The sequence below is a fragment of the Hydra vulgaris genome, chromosome 01 (assembly GCF_038396675.1).
Source record: "Hydra vulgaris chromosome 01, alternate assembly HydraT2T_AEP".
NCBI lineage: Eukaryota > Metazoa > Cnidaria > Hydrozoa > Anthoathecata > Hydridae > Hydra > Hydra vulgaris.
Window position 1 is genome coordinate 7,307,501 of NC_088920.1, and position 23,495 is coordinate 7,330,995.

The window sequence follows — 23,495 nt, forward strand, 5'->3', positions numbered from 1 at the left end:
TATACGTGTTTAAATGCGAGTCTGATACTCAGTAGGCGTTGTATTGTATACCTGTCTTTATACGCATCTGATGTCTATTTTTAATGCGCGTTTGACACGATAAAATGGCTAACATATATTCGTAAATAATGCGTATTCTGGAAAGTTTTAAATGCGCATGTAATACCAGGAAAATATCGTATTGAATATTCTCTGGTTATCGTATTTTATACGTGTTTACAAGAGTTTCAAATGCGAGTCTGATACCCTGTAGACGTCGTATTGTATACCTGTCTTTATACGCATCTAATGCGTATTTCTAATGCGTGTTCGATACGATAAAATGGCTAACGTACATACCACATCGATACGTATTTAAACGAGTTTCTAATGCGCATTTACAACTAAATTTGCCGACTGGGCAGTCGGCATATCTAGTATTGTAAATACTCTGAGTATTGATCACGTAAAACATACCGCGATTGATACCAGAAAAATGCGCATTTAGTTTTAAGTTTCGAACTCGAGTTCAATACCACTTATTTATCAAAAATACGTATTTATAATACTTGATCAAAATCGGATATGATATCGAATCCGATTTTGATCAAATATTAACAAATAAGGGGAAAAACGAAAATCTTTGCTTATAAAGCGCATGCTATTTTATTGACATTTCTGTTATGCTATTACCTTTTTTTGTTCTGTTTTAGAAAATTTAAAAAAATAAGTTAAAATTTTGAGCCAACACTGACACTTTATTTGTTGCTAAACGTTAAATTTTGTTATTAGGATTGCAGTTCTTTTATCTGTTTTTTGTTCTTTATTCAATAAGTATTTGATTTAAGTTAAATATGATTATAATTTGATATTTTATTACGAGATATATGTCTTTATATATAAATATATATGAACCTTTTTAGATATTTTCATGTTATTTTTAAATTTTTTGTTCACACAATTCAAGTTATATATGTTTATAGTTTGCATATGTGTTTATATTATGTTCAAAATTTAAAAGTTTTTGATAAATATATGTATGTGGTAATATGTGTTATATAATTGTTTTATAAATGAATTTTTAAAATAGTATAAAATGTATCTATTGTGTATATAAATATTATAAGAAGTGTTTATATATGTTATACAAATTTAAATAAATATATTGTGTTTTATAGTTAGTATATATGTTTATATTATGTTGTTTCCATGACATAGAAACAACATAATATAAACATATATACTAACTATAAAACACAATATATTTATTTAAATTTATATAACATATATAAACACTTCTTATAATATTTATGGACCATGTTTTCAAAGTGTGTGACTTGGCAAACGTGTTGAGCAAGATTTTGCATAAAGTTGTTATTTATGTTACTAATGTTGTTACATTTGGCTTACCTTTATGTTGGTATCTATTGTTAAAAATTATAAGTGGTTTTATTATTGAAAGTCACTGCTTTTAATCATTCACTAAAAGCCACTCAAGAAAAGTCATTTTGCCGCATATACATTTTGTTTATATATTAATTTGAATTTTTAGAACCATGACGTACCAACATGAATTGTTTTCTAAAAGCTAACATGAAATAACAATACTTAACAACTACTAGTCTCTTATCATGACATCTTATCTCTATCTGTTATATTGATTTGTGATTCATATATGATGTTTTTCTTTGTATTTACTTATCCATTACATTTTTTTATTTCAGATTTATCATATGATGGATTTATGCAATATAAAAGAACGAATATATGTAAATTTTTATGAATTTTTTAAAAACATCTGCTAATAATTAGTCCAGTCAACGTTCAAACTTCAATTTTGCATATGTCATCTTTAAGTAGTTTCTAGGCTTTTCTAAATGTGTTTCTTATTCACATGGTTTTACAAGCAAGGTATGCAAGCAAATTTGAGCTGAAAGTTTTTTTTAGCCTTTAAGGAGAATTGGCGTTACACTTTTTTAAATTTAATTTGTTTAAATATAGTAGTTTTAACAAATAAATGTTTGTTTGTTCTTTGTTTTTTTACTTATTTGTTTTCAGATTCTTAAGAACTTGCCAACTTATCTAAGTAAGTTTTTTTTTTCTTTTTAGTGCAATTGGAAAGAGCTGAAAGTTATTTTTTAAAGCAATTGAAAAGAACTAAAGTGTTTTTTAGTTACTTCACACGGTATAACTGATACTGATTTGAGTAAGTTTACTATTTTGTTTTATTTTATATTGGATTTATTTGATATTTGATATATGTTATATTTGATATATATTTTATGTATTTAACATGGAAAACTGACTGTAATTTGTTGACACAAAAGTTTATAAACATAAATCTGCCTATATTTCAGTATATTTTATATTTCTCTGTATCTTTATTAATATTCTTTCTTAGAAAAAATAACAGACTAGAAAAAATAAATAAATTTCTTTGAAAGTAGTTGAAAAAAATGATGATGTATTTCCATATTTCATTGTGTAAAGTGTAATACCACTTTTTAAAGGTATGTGAATAGATATATAGGGGAACATGGGGCAAGATGACCACTGTTTTGAAAAACGCCTGTATCTTAGTCTGTCCAAAAAATAAAACTTACCTTTAGCTGGTGATGTAGCGATGTAATAAATCAAGTCAAACGAGGATAATAAGTTTTTTTCTCAATATCGGAAAAACTTTTTTAATACTTAGCTTTCGTCACAAAAATAATATTTAAAAAGAAACCATTGATAAATCTAGTAAAATTAATCTACTTCCCTTTCAGCTAAAGTCAACTGTTATATTTAGTTTTGCTTAAGAGATAACTGTAGGTTGTCATCTTGCCCCATTCGTCATTTTACCCCATGTTCCCCTATATATATATATATATATATATATATATATATATATATATATATATATATATATATATATATATATATATTAATTTAGAGTAAAATATACTGATTGGCATTGCTTCATTTTTTTATACAAGATTGTGCATTTATTATTTTTATGCATTAAGGTAAAAATAATTTTGTGCATTGTAGTCTAGATTCTTTTTTAATTAAAAATAATTGATGTAAATAAATGTTGTTTAATATTTTTGATAAACGACTAATGTATGTAAACATATAAAAAGATATGGATTTCAATAAATCTTGAGTTTAAATAAAGTCTTTGATTAGAAAAGATCACAATTTGTAAGATTCTTTTACATTCATTTATTCAGTTGCAACAATAGTAAGATTACTGGTAATATGTTTAATGACATTAGGTTAATTGAAATAGATAGTATTAGGCTCAACAAAGTTATTAATGTAAATGCTTATAGGCAACTTGAAAATAGTAGTCAAATGAAAAAAATAGATCATTTCTAAGAAATATTTTACGATTTGCTTGCTATTTTATGGTATAATTGTTTAAATTGTTTAACTATAATTGTCCCTCGATTGTTCAAATATTGTAATAAATAAAATCTTTTCAGTCCAAGTATTTAAGTTAATAAAATATTTTATTAAGTTGTGGTGTTATTTGCCAGTGTTACTACATTGTGTTGTCTAGCCTTTTTATAATCTTTTTTAATTATTCTGTAGTCACGGAATATATATTTTCTGTTATTATTATCCTAATTCTACTAACAATACAATGCAAATAGTACTTTTGTAATTAAAAATTGTAATTTTTTTTTTAATTTTATTTTTTAGGTGTTTTCAAGCTTTCCGTTTCTGGTACCTGTGTTGTGACAGATTTTAAAAAGAACTCAACTGATGTTAATGCGGTCTTCGTCGTTAACTATAAGCAATGACGTTAATGAAAGGGAGTCAAAGTTAAAATATTTATAGATAAATTTGTATTTAATTTTTTAGATAATATATCAAGTTATTAATGTGTTTTTATTGTTATTAATGATTTAATAACTCATAACCCGTATTATGGGTTGCTTACTGCTAGTCATTACCCAGTCGGCATATCTAGTATTGTAAATACTCTGAGTATTGATCACGTATGACATACCGCCATTGATACCAGAAAAATGCGCATTTAGTTTTAAGTTTCGAACTCGAGTTCAATACCACTTATTTATCAAAAATACGTATTTATAATATTTGATCAAAATCGGATATGATATCGAATCCGATTTTGATCAAATATTAACAAATAAGGGGGAAAACGAAAATCTTTGCTTATAAAGCGCATGCTATTTTATTGACATTTCTGTTATGCTATTACCTTTTTTGTTCTGTTTTAGAAAATTTAAAAAAATAAGTTAAAATTTTGAGCCAACACTGACACTTTAATTGTTGCTAAATGTTAAATTTTGTTATTAGGATTGCAGTTCTTTTATCTGTTTTTTGTTCTTTATTCAATAAGTATTTGATTTAAGTTAGATATGATTATAATTTGATATTTTATTACGAGATATATGTCTTTATATATAAATATATATGAACCTTTTTAGATATTTTCATGTTATTTTTAAATTTTTTGTTCACACAATTCAAGTTATATATGTTTATAGTTTGCATATGTGTTTATATTATGTTCAAAATTAAAAAGTTTTTGATAAATATATGTATGTGGTAATATGTGTTATATAATTGTTTCATAAATGAATTTTTAAAATAGTATAAAATGTATCTATTGTGTATATAAATATTATAAGAAGTGTTTACATATGTGTTACAAATTTAAATAAATATATTGTGTTTTGTAGTTAGTATTTATGTTTATATTATGTTGTTTCCATGACATCGAAACAACATAATATAAACATATATACTAACTATAAAACACAATATATTTATTTAAATTTATATAACATATATAAACACTTCTTATAATATTTATGGACCATGTTTTCAAAGTGTGTGACTTGGCAAACGTGTTTAGCAAGATTTTGCATAAAGTTGTTATTTATGTTACTAATGTTGTTACATTTGGCTTACCTTTATGTTGGTGTCTATTGTTAAAAATTATAAGTGGTTTTATTATTGAAAGTCACTGCTTTTAATCATTCACTAAAAGCCACTCAAGAAAAGTCATTTTGCCACATATACATTTTGTTTATATCTTAATTTGAATTTTTAGAACCATGACGTACCAACATGAATTGTTTTCTAAAAGCTAACATGAAATAACAATACTTAACAACTACTAGTCTCTTATCATGACATCTTATCTCTATCTGTTATATTGATTTGTGATTCATATATGATGTTTTTCTTTGTATTTACTTATCCATTACATTTTTTTATTTCAGATTTATCATATGATGGATTTATGCAATATAAAAGAACGAATATATGTAAATTTTTATGAATTTTTTAAAAACATCTGCTAATAGTTAGTCCAGTCAACGTTCAAACTTCTAAATGTGTTTCTTATTCACATGGTTTTACAAGCAAGGTATGCAAGCAAATTTGAGCTGAAAGTTTTTTTTTAGCCTTTAAGGAGAATTGGCGTTACACTTTTTTAAATTTAATTTGTTTAAATATAGTAGTTTTAACAAATAAATGTTTGTTTGTTCTTTGTTTTTTTACTTATTTGTTTTCAGATTCTTAAGAACTTGCCAACTTATCTAAGTAAGTTTTTTTTTTCTTTTTAGTGCAATTGGAAAGAGCTGAAAGTTATTTTTTAAAGCAATTGAAAAGAACTGAAGTGTTTTTTAGTTACTTCACACGGTATAACTGATACTGATTTGAGTAAGTTTACTATTTTGTTTTATTTTATATTGGATTTATTTGATATTTGATATATGTTATATTTGATATATATTTTATGTATTTAACATGGAAAACTGACTGTAATTTGTTGACACAAAAGTTTATAAACATAAATCTGCCTATATTTCAGTATATTTTATATTTCTCTGTATCTTTATAAATATTCTTTCTTAGAAAAAATAAGACTAGAAAAAATAAATAAATTTCTTTGAAAGTAGTTGAAAAAAATGATGATGTATTTCCATATTTCATTGTGTAAAGTGTAATACCACTTTTTAAAGGTATGTGAATAGATATATAGGGGAACATGGGGCAAGATGACGACTGTTTCGAAAAACGCCTGTATCTTAGTCTGTCCAAAAAATAAAATTTACCTTTAGCTGGTGATGTAGCGATGTAATAAATCAAGTCAAACGAGGATAATAAGTTTTTTTCTCAATGTCAGAAAAACTTTTTCAATACTTAGCTTTCGTCACAAAAATAATATTTAAAAAGAAACCATTGATAAATCTAGTAAAATTAATCTACTTCCCTTTCAGCTAAAGTCAACTGTTATATTTAGTTTTGCTTAAGAGATAACTGTAGGTTGTCATCTTGCCCCATTCGTCATTTTACCCCATGTTCCCCTATACATATATATATATATATATATATATATATATATATATATATATATATATATATATATATATATATATATATATATATATATATATATATATATATATATATGTATATATATATATATATATATATATATATATATATATATATATATATATATATATATATATATATATTTAAATAATTAATTTAGAGTAAAATATACTGATTGACAATGCTTCATTTTTTTATACAAGATTGTGCATTTATTATTTTTATGCATTAAGGTAAAATTGCCTTTGTGCATTGTAGTCAAGATTCTTTTTTAATTAAAAATAATTGATGTAAATAAATGTTGTTTAATATTTTTGATAAACGACTAATGTATGTAAACATATAAAAAGATATGGATTTCAATAAATCTTAAGTTTAAATAAAGTCTTTGATTAGAAAAGATCACAATTTGTAAGATTCTTTTACGTTCATTTATTCAGTTGCAACAATAGTAAGATTACTGGTAATATGTTTAATGATAATAGTTAAATTGAAATAGATAGTATTAGGCTCAACAAAGTTATTAATGTAAATGCTTATAGGCAACTTGAAAATAGTAGTCAAATGAAAAAAATAGATCATTTCTAAGAAATATTTTACGATTTGCTTGCTATTTTATGGTATAATTGTTTAAATTGTTTAACTATAATTGTCCCTCAATTGTTCAAATATTGTAATAAATAAAATCTTTTCAGTCCAAGTATTTAAGTTAATAAAATATTTTATTAAGTTGTGGTTTTATTTGCCAGTGTTACTACATTGTGTTGTCTAGCCTTTTTATAATCTTTTTTAATTATTCTGTAGTCACGGAATATATATTTTTTGTTATTATTATCCTAATTCTACTAACAATTCAATGCAAATAGTACTTTTGTAATTAAAAATTGTAATTTTTTTTTTAATTTTATTTTTTAGGTATTTTCAGGCTTTCCGTTTCTGGTACCTGTGTTGTGACAGATTTTAAAAAGAACTCAACTGATGTTAATGCGGTCTTCGTCGTTAACTATAAGCAATGACGTTACTGAAAGGGAGTCAAAGTTAAAATATTTATAGATAAATTTGTATTTAATTTTTTAGATAATATATCAAGTTATTAATGTGTTTTTATTGTTATTAATGATTTAATAACTCATAACCCGTATTATGGGTTGCTTACTGCTAGTCATTATCATTATGTTATGAATTCATATTAGTTAACAAAATTGTATTGAATATTCTCTAGTTATTGTGTTTTATACGTGTTTAAATGCGAGTTTGATACTCAGTAGGCGTCGTATTGTATACCTGTCTACGCATCTGATGTCGTATTGTATACTGTCTGTATACGCATCTGATGTCTATTTTTAATGCGCGTTTGACACGATAAAATGGCTAACAAATATTCGTAAATAATGCGTATTCTGGAAAGTTTTAAATGCGCATGTAATACCAGGAAAATATCGTATTGAATATTCTCTGGTTATCGTGTTTTATACGTGTTTACAAGAGTTTCAAATGCGAGTTTGATACTCAGAAGGCGTCGTATTGTATACCTGTCTTTATACGCATCTAATGCGTATTTCTAATGCGTATTCGACACGATAAAATGGCTAACATACATACCACATCGATACGTATTTAAACGAGTTTCTAATGCGCATTTACAACTAAATTTGCCGACTGGGCACTGAGAAAAGCTGCATTCAAACTTGGCGTTCCAGTCTCAACGCTCAAAGATTGCAAAAATAACAACAACAAAGCCTTCCATGGCTCAGGTACAACAACAATACTCTCAAACGAAACAGAAAGATTGATGGTGCATGCGTTCCACTTACTTGGTGACTGGGGTTATGGTTTAACCCAAAATGAAATCCTAGAGTTTGTATGTGGCTACCTTTAACAAGAAGATCATTTGCACTTATTCAAAAAATGGCAAGCCTGGTAAAGACAGGTTTTATGTCTATATGAAGAAATAATCAAAAGAAATTTCAACAAGGAAAGCGGATACCTTATCATTTAAAAGAAACGAATGATCATTATTTTAGATGCATCGCCAAGCAACAGCAACAGACTGGTATAACTTAGGGGTCGCATATTTAGAATTTTGATGAAACAGGTTTTTTGAATGATAAAAAAAAAAAAAAAATTTCTACCGTTACTCAGACTGCTGTGCGAGAGTGGTAAATGTTTTACACGCTTTCATGTAATCGCTAGTTTCCAGTACACTGGCTTATTTCCACTTAATAAAAAAACATAAGTCATAAGGCATTACCAATCACTTAAACGTTTAATCTACATTCATCAACTTTACTCCAACTACACACCGATTGCCCTCTTTCTCAACCACACCAGCTTTAAGTTTTGATAGGTATCAAGCATGTGTTGAGTGTTGTAAAAACAGTATCGAGATAGAGTTGAAGCAGTTACTTCAAGCCAGAAATTAATCGCGTGTTAAGAAATTGAAGCAAACTTGACGGAAAATATTTTACCGAAGAAAATGTGATCGAGTTTCTCAAACAAAAAGATGAAGAAAAAGCAACAAAGGAAGCCATGAAAGTTGCTTAACTTAACGCAAAGCGTAGACTCTCTATGTCAAGTTTTCATATGCCTGAGCAACCTCAGCAAAACAATAATGAAGAACAAGTACCAGCAGCTAAACGATTAAGGATTTTTGTGAAATTTCTTGCGCTCACTGATAGACGTGATGCAAACAATATATGGATTTTAGTGAGCTAACAATCAAATAAAGAAAATTCTTTTTTTCTAAAACTTTGGAGGTGACGCTAAAGTGATATATAACAAACTTATTACGCGCACTTTAAGGGTTAATATAAAAACTTTTTTCTATTTCCTTTTATCAGACTCCAAAAATGTAAAGAAGGGTGACTTCAAAATCCTTATAAAGCAGTCGTAGCGCCGAGGTTAGCGCGCTTGCCTCATCTGTGGTTCAACGCCACCTCTGTGCAGGTTTTATAACATCGGTTAGAAAGGAGGCGTGAACTTTATTTCAAATGTTCTTTTGTGGTGGTCTGTATTACGACCGTATGAATTTCTTTAGGAACCTAAAAAAAAAAAAAAAAAAAATATTTAATTTTTAGCATAAATACTTAAATTCAGATCTCAACATAGATCAAGATATTACCTTTTTTTAATGATGTGAACACGTGATCTTATCAATAACCCAATCTTCATTATCTAAATCTTCACAAATTAAACAATTTTTATATGCAAAATACTTCAAAGCAAAATGCAATACAAACCTACCAAGATATATATAAGTTACAAACTTCTTTTGAAAATGTTTGTAAAAATTTCTTAAAAAATTAATTTTCTAATCTAATTACTAAAAATAAAAATGACTCAAAACAATTGTAAAGAATTTATAAAAAAAAAAAAACAGAAAACGGAAAACCTGCTTAAGTATCCTATTAAAATGAAAATAAATTAAAATAACTATAAGGAAGACCGGGCCTAATTGCCACGGTTTGAGCTCTATAGCCCTTCACAGCACTTTGAGCTCTATAGCCCTTCACAGCAAAACTTTATGTAGGGTAAGACCGTGCAAAATGAGCCAGTGGGGATCGCATTAATTATGGTCCCAACTTCGCTATTTATTGTTTTAATGATTTTTAAAAAACTTATTGGGTTTTAAAATAATTTATTGTTACTAAAAATATCTTGAGTCACTTTAAAATAAAGAAGATGAAGAGAGGGACAACCATTTCATATCTCGGCAGTTATGAATTTCGATGCGTAATTGTTTTTATTTTTCGAATAAAATACGTATTTTTATTTAGCGTATTTTATTCTCACGCAGTGGAAAAATATTTTATATTAAAAGTTTGTGTTTTATCATCATTTTCTGGCATGGCTCTATCATTTCCATACATTGATATTTTATTTCTATTTTAAAATTGTCTGGAAATTACTAAATTTCGATAACAACATGTTGCAGGGCAAAACGATACGTGTTTGTTTTGTTTGTTGTCTTTGTTATATTATCATTGATAATATCATTGTTAATGGTTGATATTTTCAAACATGCTTATTCAATGTTTTATATTAAAACGACAAACATATCAAATAATTTTTGTAAACATTATTATTTACTCGAATATTTGAAATATTAGAGTAATATTGTTTACATACTGTAGATTTATGTTTTTTATATTTTAATATTTGCAATGCTTAGTTGTTATCCAAAATATTATTATGTTTTATATTTTGTTTACTTATATCTATTATATTTGCCTGATATGCTTTTATTTTATTCAAGAGGTAGGTCTTATTGTAATCAATATGTATATATATATATATATATATATATATATATATATATATATATATATATATATATATATATATATATATATATATATATATATACATATATATATATATAAATATATATATATATATATATATATATATATATACATATATATGTATATATATATATATATATATATATATATATATATATATATATATATATATATATGTATATTTAGAAAGGTAAATATGGTTAGAAACTATGAGAGAAAAACTAATCATGGCAGTTTTTCTAAGCAAAGCAGTTATTGGCAATCGACTTCGTAAAGTCAAAAGAAATGTCATTGAGAAAAGCAGCTTTAGGGTGCCTAAAGACCTTTGGTCCAAAATCAGGACATTTTAAATAAAGTTGCAATTTTCAAAATAACGTTTATTGTCATAAACTACTACTATAATACTGCAATAAAATATCAAATTCACACGTATTTACTGTTAGACGATATCTGATTCAACAATTTTCGTCACCCAAAATCTTTTTATACATTTCACCACACGATAAAAAATGATTTATTTAACTTGAAGCAAGATTTTCACGGTTTTAACATTTAATTGATTTCGATCGTCTGTCCACTGCTTTTTTCACAAGAAAAATACTCTTTCCACAGCCGCATTTGATGTAGGAATCGATAATATTACGCTTACTAGAGTTTTTAAATTTTTTGCTTCGAAACAAAGTAGACCATTTTTATCAATCGGCAAATTCTTTAATTTATCAGAAGAAGCTTCCATTATTGAGTTTAACTCATTTGTTTCATCAATCAGCGAATCTTTCATGGCAATATCTGGAAATAAATACTCAGCAGACTTTTGAAATTCATCAATTTTAATATTAGCATTTAACATCATTCGATCGGTTGAACAAGTATAATTATCTAAGCAGAACCACTTATCAATATAATTTATCGCCGTTGTATAAAAGTCAATGAATTCACTTTTAAGTTTATTGGCCAAATAAGGATCTTCTAAACCTAGTAGTTTAGACTGTAATGGCACCAAAAAAGTTTTGCTAAAGACTTTTTTGCACCTTTTCTTTGAAAGTAACAGCGTCTATCGTTTCTGGTAATAGTAGACCTTTCTTTTCCAGAGTCAATATAGTCTGCTGAAATAATTACAAGACCCTATGAAGAAACAAGAAATAAACTTCGCTTGAATTATTGTTAAATAAGTTTTCAAAAACTTTTGGAACATCGGCAGAGGGTAAGGCAAGTGATTTTAATGCGGTTCACAGTTTTAAAATGCGTTCATTAAGTGGTAGCATGCTCAGCCACTTAGGACGCGAATGTGTTGGAAAAGTACCATATTAAATTTTAAAAAACTCACAAAATTCCTTGAATTTTTCATGACGCAATGTCAACCCATTAAAATAGCTAAAAAAAAATTGTTAAAAATTTAAAATAAAAAAAAATTAATTTTTTAAAAATATAATTTTTTTTCCATAGGAAATGCTATGAAGTAATTTGCACCGTGTAAATTTAGCCAAAAAACCCTATAAGCTTATTTTTCAATAAACATAAAAATTTAAAAAAGAGAAATGATTGGAAATAGTAAACTAATTTTTTTCAATTTTATTTTTCATACGACTAGCGATTTTTTTTTGCAAAGTAAAAAAGAAGCAATTTTCCCAAAGTTACATTTTTATTCAAAAAAACTCATAAATCTTATTAACTTTTACCACTGCATCTCTTGCAGTGGTAAAAGTTTGATTTGCAGTGGTAATACTTCGATTACAAAGTTACTTTTTTTATTCAAAATAACTCATAAATCCCAATAACTTTTACCACTGCATCTCTTGCTAACCCTGATACTGGTGCTACTAATTTTTCTTATGCTGGCTCTGTATCCACTGTTACTTCGGCATCATCTTTTAGTTCTGTCTTTATTTTTTCTTCGATTACTAACTCAGCCAACAATGTTAACTCTGCCTCCACTGTAACAGTTTACCAAAAAAAGCATCTAAGTAATAGTCTGCATGAACCTGTTTTAGTTTTCCAAAAAGTACATGTGGTAGTCAGAAGCAATCGTTTTGTCAGCAATGGTACAAACTGTTTCCATTATTGCATTACAACAAATAAAACGATACAGTTTTATACTACTATTGTATGCTAATGGAAATGCATAATTTATCATCTTCAAGATGCAGCAAGAATGTTTTCACAAAAACTGGATTCTCTAATTGGAAAAAGGATTTACAAAATTTTCAGAAACACAAAAATTTCTCAACGAGAAGCCATCGAGAATGTTAAAACTATTCATTCAACAACTAAAAATATTGGTGAACTTCTCAGCAAAACTCATGCACAGGAAAAAATGAAAAATAGAGCAATGTTAATAATAATCACGAATAATCAATTTCTCGCCAGACAAGGTATTGCTCTGTGTGGTGATTACAATACAGACAAAGATTATAAAGAATTTAATTCGAACTTTTCTCAGTTACTTAATCTTAAATGCAAAGATAATCCCGCTTTAACTAAATAGATGAGAAAGTCGCAAGATAAATTTACAAGTGCAGCTATCTAAAATGAAACTCTGCAGATAATGTGTCTCACTATACTCAGAAAAAATACATCCAATATTTCTGCAAAATGGTTTACAATTATGGTAGATAAAACCACAAATCAGTCCAACACTGAGCAAATGGTGATTTGCTTGCGATATATAGAAGAAGATGACTTGGAAGTGCATGAAGTGTTTGTCAGACTTTATAGTATGGAAAACACATCTGCTGAAAGTATTACTTCAACTATCAAAGATGTTTTTATGAATCTTTCAAATAATAATTGTTGCGGTCAATGTTATGATGGTGCTAGCTTCATGACAAGTTGGAGTTGCAAAGAGAATAAGTGACCTCAAACCCAAAGTCACGTTTTGAACTTAGCAGTACAAGATAAACTTAAAGCTATCAGCATCATGAAAAATGCTCTGAACAATGCTCATGAAATTACAAAGTTGGTAAAAAAATCTCCCAAACGTGAATGCCTTTTCAAAAAGATAAAAAAAATATACTCCCTGGGACACCCGGTATTCGTTTACTTTGCCTTATACGCTGGACGGTAAGAGCAAAATCATTTTATTTCATCTCTAAAAACTATGAAGCTCTACAAGTTGCTTGGGAAGAAGCTATATCTGAGGCAAAAGACAGCGAGATCGTCGCTCAAAAGGCGGAGTTGCAGCACAAATGGAAAAATTTCCTTTACTGTTTGGAATTAAATTGTTTGGAAAAAAATTATGTGTTATATTAGCATACAAATATTTTTATGCTAATATAACACATAATTTTTTGTGTATTACAGAGAAGCAAATGAAGTTGAAAAGGAATCATTCTCAGAAATTAGGAAATTGATAAAACATACTCTTCTGATACCAGCAACAAACGTCACTAGCGAGAGAGCTTTTAGCACACTAAGAAGAATCAAATCTTGGTTATGAAGCACCATGAACCAAGCACGGTTAAACTGGTGTATGCTGTTAAATATACACACTGATGAACTTAACATTATAGATATAGCCAATGATTTTTGTTGCCGAAGTAAAGATATAAAAACTGTATTTGGAAAACTTTGAAAAAAAATTTTGAAACTGCTGTAATGTTTTATAAAACTCTTATACTTTATAAAACTTAAAGCTTGTAAAAATAGCTAAAATTTGTTTTCTGTTTCTGATCTATATATTAGTTTCTGAATCACGTGCGCATTCGTAAATATTTTAAGGCCGAATTTTACTTCATATTATTAAAAATATTTTTAGGTAATTTGAACAAATTACTTTAAAAATCTACAAGATCACATTTAAAAAAGTTAGTGCAATACATACAGTATAGGCATTACTACAGAGTTCCGAAGAGTTTTAATGTTAAGAGACATGTTATTTGCGCCCCTACTCTTTCTAGCCCCCCCCCCTCCCCCGATTAAAAAAGTTGTCCACGACCGTGTACATGTACACCGCCTGTACTTTTAGTTTGAACTAAAATATTTAAAACCCTAAAAATTAAGTTATAAAAATAGAATTGTAAATAATCTATAGATTGTTCTTGTGGCATTAGTTATATGCCAAATAAAAAATATTACATGCATTTTGTTAAGTTAATAAATGTAATTTATTTTTAAAACTTAAATTAAATTGGCTTTCTGAACCACAATACATAATATATATATATATTCTTTTAAACACCCAATAATTACATAAATTGTAGGTAAAAAAAAACAAATAAAAAAATGCTATGTGTATTCTTGTATTGTTCTTGGAATGTTCACTTCCATTAAAGTTCCAAATATAAGTCTTTGTTCCTTTAAATTCCATAATTGGACAGATTGTTTTAAAATTGCGGCAATATTGGCATCCAACACTTCGTTAGGGCGTGCAGTTTTAATTTTATTGCCCTCGATCATACATTGCACATATTAATACCAAATTGCTTGCATATTAGCCATATCTCACCAATAAATAAACTTTGATTATTTATACACGGCAACTTAGTCCTTATAATTGAGGAACATATATTAAGTTGAATTTGTTGTGAATAAGAATGTTCGATGCAGAGTCTACTTTGAAAAAAGAATGGAGATAATTTTTACTATGCTTAGAAATATTAAAAAATGATTTTAAGACAGATCGTCCAACTTTATAAATATTCTGTAGAAACTTATTGTTGCAACCACCCAGTTCTAGTCCGTATAATAGCGTTGGACTAGCTAGGGAATTAAATAAATAAATAATCTTAGCAGGCTGGCTAAAGCGAATTCCGTTTTTTATAAGAGCTTTTGCAACAGATAAAAATTGCGTTATCCGTTCATTTATATTCGTTTTTTGGAGTGTTGCCGTCATATTTTTATTCTCATTATCCCAAAAGAAACTAAGATGTTTTAAATTGTTTTGAAACTTAATATGAGCGTCGTTAACAAAAATCACATTATTGATGATCGAGCTTACTACAGATATTAAAAATTCAGTTTTTTCTGCATTTAGGTTGATAAAGTTTGATATTCCTTAATTTTGGACAATGTTGATAAGATTTTGAAGGCCAGCTTTAGTTGAACTTTGCAAAATTATATCATCTGCATACGCAATGACACCAGAGTATTCCCCATTTATTGAAGTTCCTACTTTAGATTCCGAGACAATTTTCTCTAAAAGATTTTCAGTATAAATATTGTAAAGATGAGGCAAAAGTATGGACCCTTGTCGAACTCCCTAAGACAACCTAAACTCTTCTGATGTGCATCCAAGATATGATACATTAGCAGTACCTGCCCGATATAACGATGAGATGGTATGAACTACCGATAGGGGGATTTTTTTTGATAATATAGTTTCTCAAATAGTATTCCCCATTTACAACTATCAAAAGCTTTGTTAGCATCTAAACTGCATATATATATACAGATGAATTGTTATATTTATAGTGTTTTATTGCTTCACTCAGAAGAAATTCTGCGAGAATTTTTTTAAACCCAAATTGATGTGAATGACTCTCTGTGATATCTGGACATATGTGTACAATAAGATATTTGAGAAGTTTTGTAAAAATATGCAGAATGCTGATTCCTCTGTAGTTATTTGGATTTTCCTGTGATGTTTTATAAGACTTAACTAATGGAATAATTGTGGCTGTTGATAAACATTGGGGAACCTTTCCATTTGTTAACATGCTGTTATAAAAAGAAGCGAGTAACATTAGAAGATTGTTACTGCAAGAGTTTTTAAGATGTTCAGCACTTATTTCAAAACACTCTTAGGATTTATTATTTTTAAGATTTAAAATACATTTTTCAATATCAGATGTTGAAATAAATTTTATTACTTCCATACCGTTACGCGAAAATATGTCCAGAGCTCGTTTCGAACCTGGATTTCCAGCTTATAAAAAAGCGCTCTTACCACTGCGTCACGGCCACACATGTTAACAATTATAGTGATAATAACATAAAATATAGTGATAATAACATTTGAAATAAGATATAGTGATAATAACGTTTGAGATAAGAACTCCAAGATCTCTCTCTAACTGAGCAACTTGTATTGCAAGTGGCAGGCCGTCCGATCCTGGCATGTAATAGTCTTGCTTTGATACTTTTTTTTTCGTCCAGTATGCATGGCTAGTAACTATGTAAGTATGCATGTCTAGTAACGAAGTAACTAAAATTTAAAAAAGTAACGTTGTTGACGTCTACTTTTCTTGATCTCCTCCCCTTCCCCTTGTTAAAAATTGTCCACAACCCCCTCCCCCTATTTGTTCACGTAATTAATGGACAACCCTTTATTTATACATTTTGTTACTAACATACAAATTGTATACATTTACACAGCAAAATTTTGGAAACGGTCAGATTTTAAAATCTTTTTTTTAGTTTTGTTATTAAGTATATTATTTATTTGTTTAATTATGATATTGTCATTTAGAGACGTTGAGTATTATGTTATCCTAGTTGGACGATTAATCAAAGGAAGAGCTACAGCTTCAAAAAAGAGTCAAAGAAATTTTTAAGTGTATTGATCTTATAAAATCTCCAAAAATAAAACATTTCTTGTTTTCTCTTGAGCTTTTTTTTTAAAATGATATTTAGTTCCAAAAAAAATGATAAAGTTCGCGCTCCTGCCTTCAGGTAACCAATAGCAGGTGTTAAATGACATTTTGTTTATAATCTCAATATTTATAAACTTCTTTATTGCTGTCAGAAACGTCTTAATCATTCCTAACGAGATGCACGATATTTCTATTTTAGTAGATAGAAACCCCACCACCACGTTTATTAACTTGTCTTTTAAACGAAAAATAAGGAATAGAAAAACATTTATCCATGTTTCAGTTTTGCAAACTGTGTGAAATATTTTTTTTGTTTCAATAATATAATATATATAATAATCTAAATAAGTTGAGAAACTTTTCAAAATTTCAACTTAGGCCTATAATATTTATTTTATTAAGAGTTTAACTTTATGTGCATTTTCTGCCATTAAAATATTTAAAAATAAATTCTTCAAATTCAAAGAAAAATGGTAGGGGCAGTCTGTAAGCGGATTAATAAAAATAATTACATCATGGTCGATATTTTCATTAGTCGAAAAATTATTTATTTCAGAAAAATTAAAGCTTAGAGATTAAAAGTAGTTAATTCCAGCCATGTGTGTTATTGGGAATGTTTTATTAGAAACTTTAAAAGCTGGGTTTCTGAGATTTCTGAAAAAAAAGTACCTTATAATTAACATACATACCTTAATTTCAAACTTTTGCTTACCCGGTTTACATCTTCAATTTAGGAAACTTTGATAATATATGAACATATTGGAAGCAAGTTTGAAGTCGCAAAAAATAGTTTATTGCGCAAAATATAAGCGTATTTTCAAACTTGTCGTTACGCTTTTATTCTGTCGCGGGGTTCCTTTTGTATTAAGTTCGTTTTCGTACAGTAATCTTTGGATATGTTGGAGATAATATGTCGGAGATGTTTTTTCTTTTAGCTTGATCAAGCTAAAAGACAAAACATCTCTGACATATCATCTCCAATATATTACCTACATATTAATACAACGCATTGCCAAAGTTCTCAAGAATTCTTTAATGAAAGAATTCTCGAGAACTTCTGCAATGTGCGTAATAGAGTACGCGCAATTCATGTTTCTGATAGTCATAAACACGTCATAACATAGTTTTACCTGTACTTTCCAAGTCAATCTAATTGTTTGAAGTTGTTTTGAAAGTGTTTATAGTGTTGCATTGATCTATTTTTTTGAAGTTTGAAAACTTGAAAAATTTGGAAACTGAAAGTTTGTCATTGTCTTTTTATCTTTTTAAAAAATATGAATTTAAAAATTGTAAAAGGGAATGTTTCTTTTAAAGTTGTTTCCGCATTTGTAAGGCAGTTTGAAATGTTGATTTGAAGGAGAGTCGTTATTACATTTAATTGTGCAAAGATAAATTTATCGATAAAAAATATTGAGAAACTAATAATATCTAAGCTTGAAGATCAGAAGCACAACAATTTTAAAAGATATAAAAAGCTGCTAAAAAAACAAGAAAATTTTTACGAAAATAATCCAACATAAAAACAATAACAGACAGACTAGATAAACTTGAAAAAGAACTTAGTTTTAATAAATCCCGAGTTGAAATACTAGAAAAAATACTAGCAACATTAAAGACAGTACTAACTTCCAAGAGGAAAACATCAAGAAAATTGTGTCTCAACTCTATCTAAAGATCAATGAAAAAATAAATGCTTTGAAAAAAAAAAATATATATATATATATATATATATATATATATATATATATATATATATATATATATATATATATATATATATATATATATCTAGAAAATAGATCTCGTCGCAATAATTTAAGATTTAATAGTATTGCAGAACTACAGTCTGAAACGTGGGACTGCGCAAAAGCAGTTAAAAAGATCTTTAAAAGCCAAATAGGAATTAGCGATGATATAGTGATTAAGCGACCACATTGAAAAGGAAAAATTAAAGAGAGCCTATCAAAACTATAGTCATCAAACTTCTAAATTAAAATAATAATTTTAACAGCTGTGAAAAAACTTAAAAGCACTGGAAGTTTTATCAATGAAGATTGTGCGAAAGAAACCTTGGTACATCGTAAAAAAATGTGGGCAGAAGTTAAAACGCATCATAAGGAGAGTAGGTATGCAGTAATCAAATTTCATAAAAATTTTTTTAAAGATACGTATAAATAAAATATGGTTGTCGCGTAAATAAAAGGGAGATTCTATAACTCTCTGAAGTTTGCAATTTTAAACACCGTGTGATTTTAAGCTTTAAATTTTTCTAAAATGAAAACTCTAGTAGAATCAAATGAAAAAAAAAATTATTGTCATGATTTAAATAATTATTGTCATGATTTAAATAATTATTGTCATGATTTAAATAATGATAGCTTTTACTATTATCCAAGTGGAATAAAAGAATCTCTTTTTAATTCCAAAAACGGCGAACAAATTACAATCTTTTGTGTCAATATCAGAAACATAAGTCACAATTTTGAAAAGCTTATAAGAAGATTTTTTGAAAAGCTTATAAGAAGATACTTATAAGAAGAAACGAAAAGTGTTTTTGATATTATTTAGCTGAAACTTTAAGAGACATACAAATAAACGCGGTGGCGGAGTTCTTACTTATGTAAAGAAAACTATTGCACATTACGTTAGGTACGATTTTAGCTTTTCTGACGACAATAAAGAAATTTTAACTACTTAAATCTTAAATAATAAATCTAATAATTTATTATTAAGCTGCTGTTATCGAACAACTGACGCACAGTGGGGTAAAATTGCTTCGAAATTGGACAAAAATGAAAATAAGACGTAATGTTTTTTTTGTAGTAAGGTATAAAGGAGACTCTAGTCTATCTTATCCACGTATTTGTTTTAGTATAGGACTGACCTTTAACCTTTTAGAACCTATAATCTTCTTAAATTCTTTAGTTTAAAAAATAACTGGCTTGCGCGAGTTATTAGTACTACTTTGTTTAAATAGTGTTAAAGCTGAAGTTTGTTTAAAGTTCCAAATTTTTTTCATGGATTCTTCAATTTTAGGTTTGCCGATATCTTTTGCCAATGAAAAAATAATTTTAAAGTGCTTAAAATATTGATTAATAGGTCCTTAAAAATTGTCCATTTAAAGTATTTTATTTTTATTTAATTTTGTGCACTTTTTTGTTTACTTAAATACAAATTTTTTTTGGTTTTTAAATTTATTTTTATGAAATTGCTGATGGTTACAGATTATAAAGCCTTTTTTTTTTCTTTTTTGGCACTTATTGAGCCCTTTTATGTCTATTAGTGGAACGTGTCAGTTACATCAGCAGAAACCAAGTAAGAAACCAGGTCATGAACGCTTGAACTAATGACTTTTTTTTTTCCAATTTTTATTTTTTTACAAAATAAGCTATAGATATCTAAGATTACAAAAAAAGCTATAAATATCTACGATTACAAAATAAGCTTTAGATAACTACGATATACACAAATGTCTACGAACGTAGACATTTTCTGATTTCTTCAAAAATATTTGTCGAATAAACATTTTTGAAGAAATCAGAAAACCTTTCAAAAAGAGATTATACTAATAGTTTTTTTTTTAATTGCATTTTTCAAGTACGTAATAAGCATCTTAAGGCGTTTTGAGAAACGGTTTCATGGCATAAAAAAAAAAAAAATTTACAGTCTTTTTATCTACGATAGTAGGCAAAAAGACTGTAAAATCAAAATTTTTTTTGATTTATTATTTGAAGTAGAAGCAATACCCCTAATGAATCGTCCAACTAGAATATCAACAAACTTAGCAACTCTCATTGATAACATTAATACAACCAATGTCTTCAATATACAAAAGGTATATTGAAAACAGATATATCTGATCATTTCCTAATATTTTAATCATTCAACTCAAATACTAAAATTATAACTAAAGCTAATAATGAAATATGCAAACGCATTTATAATATGAACAATATTGAATAATTTAAAAAACAATTATCAATGCTTCATTGGAAGCATATAAAGTTTTAAACGACGCAAATAAAATTTATCAAAATTATTCCAAAACATTTTATTCTATCTATGATGCCAATTTCCCTATATGTGAAAAAGCAGTAAATTGAAAAAGCAAAAATGCTCCTTGGATAAATAAGGGTTTTAATAAATCATCTAAGATCAAACAAAAGCTATAAGGTAAGTGTGGGTATTAAGGCCCGGCGGTTAATAAGGCCCACTAATCCAAACTTAGGGAAAAAATAAATTGTGAAACTTTTTATCGACATTAAAATATTAGAGTTATCTGGTTTTATCAATGGCAGCAAAAAAAAATCAGTATTTCTTTACCGCGCGTTCGATGTTAGGTGGGCCTTAATACCCATACTTACCTTATATAAATTACTTAAAAATAAAAATACCTTTAAAAATATTAAACAAAGAATATATATTTTTTTTGAAAAAACTCGTGAAAACTTAAAAAAGAATTACTACTCAAAATTGTATGAAAATCTCAATAACGACTCTAAACGCACTTGAAGAATATTATAAAAAATTGGTGGAAAGCAAAAATTTTTCTCAAGTTTCCTACCGCAGGTAATTAGAGTGGATAACAAAGATGTTTTGATCCTAGAATAATAGCTCATGAGATAATAAAATTCTTCATTGGCGTCGGTTTCAAATTAGCAAAAAAATTCCAAATACCCAAGTTGTGCTCAATAACTTTTTAAAAAAATAACTTTAAAAAAAAATTATTTTCTGAATTATCATTTCAATAGTTTCAATTGTCATTTAAAACTATTTAAAAAAAAGCCCGTGGAGCTGATGAATTAAATGGAAACACCATCTAAAAATGCTTTAAACAATTAAAAGATCTTCTCTTTTAAAGTTTTTAAAGTGTCAATACAACGGAGTAGTTTTTCCTGATCTGTTAAAAATAGATAAGATAATCCCAATCTACAAAGGAGGCAGAACTAATATATGTAACTACAGACCTATTTCTACTTTATCAGTATTTTCAAAAATCTTAGAAAATATATTTACAGCAGATCATATACTTATTTGAAAGAGAAAATTTTTTTTTATAAAAATCAGTTTTGTTTAAAAGAAAATGGTTCCATTGAGCATGCAATCATTCAATTCGTCCGCGAAATCTCTAACTCTTTTAAAAAATTACAATTCTTTTTTTTTTTTGAGGTTTATCAAAAGCATTTAATAAATTAAATCCTAGCGTTTTGATTCATAAACTTAATTATTATGGAGTGAATGACATAATTTTATAACGGTTTAAAAGTTATTCAACAAATTGAAAAAAGAAATATTCTTTTACCAATCCGTATTAAAAAAATGTTTTAGATGTTTCATGTAGCGCTCCGCAGGTATCAATTTTAGGGTGCTTCTTTTTATAATCTACATTAATGATTAATGAGACAAACTTACTCTGGTTTGAAAAGTACCTTTTAAACAGAAAACAATATGTACAATTTGAAAATTTAGAAACGACCAAAAAAACTGTAAATTGCGGAGCTCCACGGGGTTCTATACTTAAACCTTGACTTTTTTTATTATACATAAATGATTTGTTTTCAACATCAAACCTATTAAATTTTATTTTATTCGCAGATGACTTGAATCTTCTTTATTCTCACAAAAATATTGAAACACTTTTTACAGTTGTAAATGAGGAATTAAATAAAGTTAATGAAAGATTTATATCCAATAAATTGTCTTTAAATGTTCAAAAAACAAAATTTTCTCTTTTCCACAAACCAAGCAAAACAAAAGAAATACCACTTATTCTTCCCAATCTTTTGATGAATAAAACTAACATCAAAAGGTAAATATCTGTAAATTTTTTAGGTGTAAACTTATATCAAAATCTATCTTGAAAAGTTGACACAAATTCTATAGAAAAGAAAAAATCTTAAAAAACATTGGCTTGATCTATAGAGTTAAGCCACTTTATATTTTTCCTTTATACATAGTTACTAAACTTACGGCAACATCTTGTGGGCAAGTAGTAATCACTCTAAACTAAAAAAACTTTATAGACAGCAAAAACATGCTGTTATAATCATATTTGGAGCTGGTAGAGCAATTCCTTGTAAACCTCTTTTACGTATGATTGGTGCCTTGAATATTTTCAAACCTAATATCCATCTTGTTCTACAGTTCATGTATAAAACAAAATATGGTCTGTCCCCCAAAATATTTGAAACTTATTTTAAAGAAATACGCCATAAATATGCTACAACATTTTCCGCAAACAACTTTGCTATACCAAAATCTTATTCAAAAAATTTCTTATTCATTTAAGAATCGCGGACCACTTTTGAGTAAAAGA

General features: G+C 27.4%; 2 long non-coding RNA genes across 3 annotated transcripts; both read left to right on the forward strand.

The window, feature by feature from the left end:
• Positions 1 to 1,214: 1,214 nt before the first annotated feature.
• LOC136075072 (uncharacterized) lies at positions 1,215 to 3,900 on the forward strand. 2 transcript variants are annotated; one of them, XR_010635661.1, is made up of 3 exons: positions 1,215 to 1,890; positions 2,089 to 2,489; positions 2,915 to 3,900. It is a non-coding gene; the product is annotated as an uncharacterized LOC136075072 (long non-coding RNA). The 2 variants fall into 2 exon arrangements; XR_010635662.1 differs by having other exon boundaries at positions 2,089 to 2,185.
• Positions 3,901 to 5,330: 1,430 nt separating this feature from the next.
• Positions 5,331 to 7,446, forward strand: LOC136074767 (uncharacterized). Its single transcript, XR_010635410.1, has 3 exons — positions 5,331 to 5,371; positions 5,571 to 5,667; positions 7,261 to 7,446. It is a non-coding gene; the product is annotated as an uncharacterized LOC136074767 (long non-coding RNA).
• Positions 7,447 to 23,495: the final 16,049 nt, after the last annotated feature.